The sequence below is a fragment of the Cyanistes caeruleus genome, chromosome 2, assembly GCF_971803275.1.
Source record: "Cyanistes caeruleus chromosome 2, bCyaCae1.hap1.1, whole genome shotgun sequence".
Classification (NCBI taxonomy): domain Eukaryota; kingdom Metazoa; phylum Chordata; class Aves; order Passeriformes; family Paridae; genus Cyanistes; species Cyanistes caeruleus.
In genome coordinates, this window is record NC_141702.1 from 110,804,680 (window position 1) to 110,812,991 (window position 8,312).

The window sequence follows — 8,312 nt, forward strand, 5'->3', positions numbered from 1 at the left end:
GGGGCGGGGCTGAGGGAGGCGTGAGGAGTGCGGGGAGCGGGGGCAGGCGCAGGGGGGCTCTGAGGGCACGGGGGGTTCGGGGGCGGCTTGAGGCCGCCTGCGCACGGCGAGGTAGCTCTGCCCTACCCACCTCTCCCGAGGGCCAAGCATCAGCGCTTCTCCACGATATCCCCCCGGTACCTTCCTCAGAGAGCGCGGCGCCGCTCCCCCAGCGTTCTCCCGACACCGCAGCGCGACCCGACCTCCTCCAGCCTCCAAGTCCACGGGAGCGCTCATCGACCGCCCCTTGCCGCCGCCGTCGCCACCACACACCCCTACCGCACTCCCGCTGGCCCCGCGCCCCCTCGGCCGGCGGCGTGCACTGACCTGGACGAGCGCTGCAGCCGGCTGCCCACCCCTTGGTGCGGGGCTGCGAGCGGCGCTTCTCGGGCTCCTCTTGGCCTGCCCGGTGCCGCTGACAGGCCGGGGGAGGTAGGGGAGGGGGCGGCGTGACCGGCAGCCGGATCCTGCTGCCCCCGAGCGCACCGCGGAGCGGGCGGCCACGTGACCCGTCCCGGCTGACGCGTCACTCTGCGGCCGCGGCTCCGCCCCTCCCGCCGCAGCCAATCAGGGCCTGGCGCGCAGAGCGGGAGGGGCGCGCGCCGTTCCCTTGAAAGCCTTGGCGCTGAGGGAGCGCGGTCCCACAGGGGTGGGAGGCGCTGGGGATGGTGGTTGTGAGGGCTGGATAGGGCCTTTGCTGAGGCGAGTCAGGCTTCTGCTACCATCCGCACACTCTTTGAGGTCACCCCGCCTCAATCCGTGTTCTCCATACCCAGCTTGGGAGTGTAAGAGTTGCCCTATGGATAGGGAGCTCTTGCTGCCTTAGGGTTTACTATGGTTTAAGCTGGCTGTAAACCTATAGAACCAAGAGCACCATGGGGATTTTTTTTTTTTGTGGTATAAAGGGGCAGGCTCAATGCCTCTCTTTAAGAGCTTTAATCTCACTTATTTTCATTGGCCATTTGTCCCTGTGTGCTTTCCTGAGGCCCTGTGTGTTTAGGTGGTCCCAGCTCTGTCCTCAGTCTTCAGCCTCTTGTCACCCACTGAAATGTGGGGTGACAGGAGCCAGTGTGCCCTACTCCTGACACATCTGTCTTGGGGTTCCCAGGGACACCCCCTGCTCTTGTGCAGGCTCTGTCTTTTTCTCTGTGTCCATGCCCAGCCATATGAACCAAAGGGCCGTTGTTCATGGTACGGCTCAAAACAAATTTTCATGGCATTGGTGCCAAGGCAAACCAAACTGAGAATGCCCATACTGGCAGGACAGAATGTTAAGTGTGGTACTTACATTTGTTTCAGGACAGATGTTGTGTGAAGACCTCGGGGAGACTTGCTGCACTAAAATGTATTGCTACATTTGGGACCACAACCTCATGGCCTTCCTGAGACCTGATTTTACAACAATAAGGTTGGCCCACTGTAACTCTCCCAACAACATATTAGCAGATAAAGGGAAACTGTTTTTCTTGTGCTCTGTTTTGTAGCTGAGCTATGAAGTTGTGACAATTTCAGTTACACTGAATTCCAGTGAGGAATTCCAGTTCCTCACTCTGTGCAGAGAAACCATTGATCCTGTTTTGTGTTGGGAGTTAGTGCTGTGTTAGGGATGCTACTCTATGTTGTCCCTTAATCTGCCATTTAAATACAGGACTATTTTCCATTTATTCATGCCTTGCAGATCTAGCTGTGTTCATAAGTAATTTGATATTCCACTGAGTGTTGTAGGGAAAACTAATGTTAATATTTGATTTTGTATATCAGAAAAGCATATAATATAAGCATATAATGCATTTAAACTACTGGGGTCTCTATGTTAGTGCTTCAAGGAAAGGAAGGTAGTGGGAAGCACGCAGTAAAAGGAAATTATAGCTGAAAGTAGCTCATTTTTAAGTGAAAAAGATAATTCCTCTGGGTAAGGAGGAGGGAGGGTTGGTGGAAAGAGCTTGTTGGAAAGTGATTCCCTTGTTAAACACAGATGTGAACTACTCTAGTTACAAACCCTTGGTATTTAGGAAAACATTAGGAGCTATCACTTCTCCAGGTGTATTCACTACTGAGTGAAGAAAGAGGAAAAAGGAACTTTAGGGAAAACAGTATTTAGAAAAGTGATTTTCTACTTGTTTTCTCTTCCCTGTTTTTAAGATTTATTAGTTCAAGGAATTTGTTGTAAAGCAGGGATAGAATTGAGCACTTTTAAATGTGTTTCAGTGTGTTAAACTTTTCAAAAATTTGATGTCATGCCAGGCATATTATAAAATTGTACCATTGTTTTTTTAAAAAAAACCTAGAAATTTAACACTTGGTCTTATTCAGCCCAAATGTTAATTTTTTAAAAAAGGGCTTTATTTTGTCAAACTAATATTGCATTTCCTTCTGTAACTCCCTGTAGATGAAAACTACAATTTAGTCCCTAAATGGATTCAAGAAATACTTGTGTTCATTTTATTAAAGATGCTCATCAGTGTGGAACAAGCAGGAAAAGGATGGGATGGAAAATACTGTTTTATGTTGACTTACTTAACCTGAAGAAAAGTCTACATTTAATTAAGCTTGCCTCCACACTTTCTTTTTCCTCCCTAAGGAGTTGCTTCAATATGGTTGGGTCAGATAAGGTCATACTTTGCCATGATGCAGCAGACAAGTCTCAGCTACTCTTTAAGAGGATATAAAACTGCACAGTAATTAGAATATGTGGATCAGTTCATAGAACTCTTCTTAAATGTCTGTCCAAAAAGTTAAGGCTGATGATCTGCTTTCCTTTTTTATACAGAAAAAAAACCAAAACACCAAAAAACAAGGGAAATGGGGTTTTATAGTATGAAACCTGCAATGAAATAAGGTGCTGTTTGCAAAAGTCCCAGAGATCCAGAAAGACAAGGTTACAAGATCTGTTTCCAGTGGGCAAGCACAAATTCTATTTAAACTATGTGTGCACCTGTTGGAAAACATGTTTTCTTATTCAATAAAAATTAACAAGGTGAATGAGAATTGCTAATACCTAACCAGAGGGTAAAATGTTGTTTCTTTGTTCTGGCAGTGACAATGAAGTGATGAAGTCCCTGAGCAGAAGTGAAAGAGCCAAAAGAAGATGCTGAAGGTTCATGGGCCCTCTAATCTGCCCTCTAACTGTATCTTGCTCCCTGCTGTGGCATTATGGAATGAAATTGCTTGGAGGTGTTGTGTGCTGTAGGTGGAATACAAAAGCAGCCCTGGGGCTGTACTGGCTGAGATGTGAAGCCCAGTGGGACTGCAATGATTTTTATAAATAATGAGACAAATACTTGCCCAAGTCCAGGAAATAAGTGGTTGAGGCTGATGTTTACAATACACTGGAAAACCTATACTAAAAAGACATTAGGAAATACCTTCAAAGTTTTTTGTCTGTTTCTGTAGCCAATGGAATAGTTTCTTCAGCTGCCAGAATTATAGATTCAACCTATAATCAAGCTTCATTGATACAAGTAGCTATAAAGATTGTGAACATCAAATTACAGCTGTGCTTCCTCTTTCACAGCATGCATTGAGATCTAGTGATCTGCTTTTACTGACTCCAGTGCTGATGACAGCTGAATATTCAGATGAATTTCACTCCTTATTTTACTGCACTTGATTTTTCTGCAGTTGTTCTGGGTCTGGTGGGAAATTGTGAATAAAAATAACTGGTAAAACTGTGCAAATGAAGGCACAGTATTAGGCATGCAGTGTCAAATTAATGTTCTTTGATCTTTTGTAGAATCACTTATAGTTGGAAATACACTTCTGACCTTTTCTCTGGCACTGAGAATATTGCTGTGTCACTCCCTAATGTGAAATCTGGACAATTTACAGGCACTAAAGAAAAGTGATGCTAAGGGATGTGAAAAATAGCAAGAAGGGACCATGCTGTCAGCATGGCAATAGCCTCTTGGTCTCATGGAGACTGATGAGAAAGGATTATTAGAAAAGTTGCCCATTGTGCAATGACACTTTTTCTGTAATGTTTATTGTAGTACAGAATAATGTATTTTTCTCTGTGGGCTAGTCAGCAGTTTGTCACCAGAAGCAGGGTGGCCAGCAGGCCAAGGGAGGTGACTCTCCCCCTCTGCTCTGGTGAGACCCCACCTGCAGTGCTGTGTCCAGTTCTGGGCTCCCCAGCAAGAGAAGGGAGAAATTCCTGTTGGAACAAGTCCAGAGAAGGCTATGAAGATGCTGAGAGGACTGGAGCACATCTGCTATGGAGACAAGATGAGAGAGCTGGAGTTACTAAGCCTGGAGAAAAGAAGGTTCCAAAGAGATTTTGGAGTCCCTTTCAGTCCTTTAGGGACTTCAGAGCCTGAAAAGAGGCTACAAGGGTAGCTGGAGAGGGATTTTTTACAAGGGCATTTTGTGATGGTGAAATGGTTTGAAACTGAAAGTGGGGAGATTTAGACAAAATGTTAGGAGGGAATTCTTTAACTGGAGGTTAGCAAGACACTGGAAGCTGGAGGAAATGGTAGATGCCCTGTTCCTGCAAGGGCTTATGGCCAGAATCATTCTATGGATTGTTTAGGGGTTTTTTCCACAATTTTGATTCTTCTGTGCCCTCCCTCTCATCCTCCCAGTCCCATTTTTTTTGTGGAAAGGAAAGTTAAGACATTCTTCAGTGAGAATTAATGCTTTTGTCATATTCTCTAGAGCTTTGCAAAGTGCCCAATGAGAGCATCACTAAATACAGAGTAACAAATAACAATTATAAAGTATCATAAATATAAAATTAAACTCTCTCATGGCTACTATTAACAATAAAAAAATTATAGCAGGAAAAAGAAGGGTTCACTCCAGTCAAAAATTCAGTCACTTTCAAGCACTGTTAACTATTATGTATAATTTGGCATTGGTGATAGACAATGTTGCAACAAAAAGTTTTCAAAATAAAAAAAACCCTACAAGACCCCAAGTGCCAATAGAATATTGCAGACATTAAATTTTGATTTGAAAATATTTGAGACATGCTGTGATTTAGTCTTGAGTGTGTCAGCATGATTTGCTTATTGATCTGAGCTGGTTCATAGTTTCTGAAATGAAATATATATAATTGGGGGGTGTGGTTTTGTGAATTTTTTTCTTTAATTTTGTGACTTTTTGATTTGGTTGGTTTTGGTACTGGTGGGTTTGTTTGTGTGTGAAACACTTGAAGGATTCAAGTAACACACAACCACAGCACCACATTTAAACTGGCCAAAGTCATTTGCAAATGGGAAGCTTCTTAGGTTTTAATATAACTAGAATAAGTTCTATACTCAGGCTTTTTGTATATAAATATAAAACTGAGGTTATATGCATAACTTTGTTTCACTTTTGTAAATATGAAAATTTTGTAAACATTTTGTATGTGTGGTGTTCTGTGAACTCCTAGCTCTGCTTATGTGCCAATTATAAGCCTTCTCTTGTATTTTTGCACAAAATCTTCTTGTGTTACTATCTCTATCTTGTTATCTCTGGAACTGTACTCCTGTGCTACCTTTCCCTGCAGTACCCATTACACTCTGTAAGAGACGATGAAAATGGTCAGAAAATGAAGAGCAGTTGTGGAATATGACACAGATAATGTTTTGGGTTGTTTTTTTTTATTTAATCCCGAGAGAAGGGAGGAACACCTTGAGGTAAGGAGAGACACAGCTTCCTATGGCTGCAGGAAGGTTTCACTCTGCTGCCATTAAAAATCCCATTTCAAAGGTCATGTTTGTGTTTTAAATGAAATGTGAGGCTGAACTTTATGCTCTGTCAGATAACAGTAGTAGTGATGCAAGTGCATCCTTTGAATTCTGCAGTGTGGGATTGTGGTGGGGTGGTGCCCTGTGCTCAGTGAGCTGTGTGAACACCAAAGGGCCCAACAGGGCCCGAAATTTGCTACTTATTGTCCATTGGATCTCTGTATTTCCAGACTCAACGTTTCTTGAAGTGTGTCTCTGCTGAATAGATCAAGATGGAGAAAGTAAATGGGACAAATCTAATCTAATGGGGAAAATGTTAGTTTTTCCTGTCCTCCACCACTTGCACTTCTCCTCCATCTGCCACACATACTTCTGATGGCAGAGAAATGTGTTTTAAGTTTCAGTTATTGAAAGTCTTTAAAAGTAGACTGAAATGTCATCTTCCTTTTTATGGTTATTAAGTAGGTATCAATTACCATGTTTACTGCAACACCCAAAGTTTACTGCACTGTTGTTCCTGGAAATGCAGCCATAGCACAGAGACAGTTTCTATCTTGGGAGCAAAGGTAAGCTTGAGGAGAAGTTGAGGGTGTCTGTGCCTTAAGCCAGCCTAACAACTAGCTGCAGCATTTTGGCTCTGCAACACCTGCTCCTGCACCCTTACCTGCCCTTTGTACTCTCCCTGGCCCTTGTGCAACCTTTCACTGAACTAGGACAGTTCTCTGTCAGAAAGTGGGGAGGTTATGCTCTGGGTTTTGTTTTGTTGCTGGTTGGTTGGTTTTTAATGAGGTTAGTTCTGTGTGGAGTCCGTGAGCTGAAACAATTCAAGCTCAGGTTGGACGAATGTTGGAGATGTCTTGGTTTAAGTGGGGACATCAGCAGGCAGAAGCTGAGCTGTCCTCAGCTTTTAGGAAGCTGCTTGCGTGACAAAGAGCAGTTCATGCAGGTTTATCACTTGGTGTTTAAAACAGAGGGTGAGCCACCTCAAAGTGGACTTCTGAGGGGAAATGTGAGAATGTCACTTACTTCATGTTTACTCTGTACTCTTAGCTCTCTCTGTTGTGCTCAGCCAGTAACTCTTGTAAACAAAACATTCCTAATCTGCCCACAGCATTGGAAATATTAAAAAATATATTATTTTTTTAAAATTTTAATAAGGTTAATAGGGTACAAACCAAGAAAGCTTTTTGAGTAATTCTGACTCTTATTCTCTTGGTTGGGAAGAAGAAAGAGCTCTCATTTTCAAACCTCTGAGGATAGATATGGGTGTATGTAACCTTAAAAATGACAACATCCTTTGCTGAGTCTGGCAGTTCTCCATGTGAAGCTGTTCACAAGTTTGCCATTTACCTTTTAGTCAAAGCTTTAAAAGTTAAGAGCAACCACTATTAAAATGCAAGATCAGTGATAAAAGACACATTGTACAGCTGAACAATGCGGAGCATTTGTGTGACAGCGAAAACTGGTTTATCAGGTTCACTGCAGGCAAGTACAGATAAACTCTTGGAACACTGCAAAATCTGTTGGAGTATTGGATGGATATTCTCACCAAAAAAAAAAAAAATTAAAAAGAGGAGTACCAGGACCAAAGGCAGCAAAATAAGAGCTGCAAAGTCTAGGCTGTAACTGGTGTGAGGTAGTGAGAACTCAAAGCCAGCCTGTTGGTTGATGTGAACACTCTTTTATGTGGAAAAAAAGCCCAGAGAAAAGCACTGAAAATCCTGCCCAGCTGCTCTCAGCCATGGGAGCAAAAGACATCCAAGTGTGCTGGAGTACTGGCCTGGTCCCAAGCCTGTGTGCATGGGCAGCGCAGATAAAGCACAGACAGGCCCCAGACAGATAAATGACTGATTAACTAAATTGTGTGAGCCTCTGTCCTGGTGCTGCTGGCAGCTCTGCCAGTGAGATTGCAGCTGCAGAGCTCAGCTGCTGCTCACAATCCAGGGAAACTGCTTTTTGCTGGAAAAACTGCAGAAGAGCAAAACCTCCATGCTGTATTGCAGCTTGTCCTCCAGGGACCTGACCCTGCTGAGGAGCTGGCTGAAATAACAATTAAAAGAGTCCAAGGGGAAGGCTCCCAGTGAGGAAGAGCAGTGCTGCAGTCCCAGGCTGACTGAACCCACACCAGCACCCCACAGAACGCAGCAGGTTTCCTGGGAGTGCTACTGGCAGGAAAAGGAGACATTTCTGAGGAGGCAGAAAATATCTTGTTGTTGCACCTTGCAGTTCTCTGAGCTGCCCAAAAACTTCTCTGATTTGCAGGGAGGTGATCTGAGGCACACACCAATGCTGTTAGCAATTGCCTTGGGCTCAGACTGTGTTACAGAGAGGCTGCTCCACAAACAGCACCCACCTACTCCCAAGGTAAAATAGTATTTGCCTTTAAATTCTGATAGTATTGAATTATGGCCAGTTAGGCACTATACAAAACTTTCATATTTCTGAAGTACAGATGAATGGGTAGCATTGAGGAGTAAAATGAGAGCACAGAAATGATCTCAGTATTAATGGCATGCCTGTGGTGTTTTCCTGCTCTCTTCTAGAACAAGATGCAGCTGTAATTATTCCTGCTGTTTTCATTCAAAGTATTGATCCACAAAT

The 8,312-nt window shown here is 43.7% G+C and overlaps 1 protein-coding gene and 1 long non-coding RNA gene across 3 annotated transcripts in view; one reads left to right on the forward strand and one right to left on the reverse strand.

Annotated features, from left to right (window-relative positions):
• The window catches only part of GPCPD1 (glycerophosphocholine phosphodiesterase 1), a 43,636-nt gene extending 42,563 nt beyond the window's left edge, over positions 1-1,073 (reverse strand). Inside the window, exon 1 of one of the 2 annotated variants that reach the window (XM_086879081.1) lies at positions 367-1,073. The gene's annotated coding sequence lies outside the window, so the exon portion shown is untranslated. The remainder of the gene's footprint in view (positions 1-366) is intronic. The other variant, XM_086879084.1, reaches the window with a different exon arrangement.
• On the forward strand, positions 677-5,602 carry LOC111926555 (uncharacterized). The gene is made up of 4 exons (XR_015283812.1): positions 677-824; positions 1,148-1,230; positions 1,339-1,447; positions 3,077-5,602. It is a non-coding gene; the product is annotated as an uncharacterized LOC111926555 (long non-coding RNA).
• Positions 5,603-8,312: the final 2,710 nt, after the last annotated feature.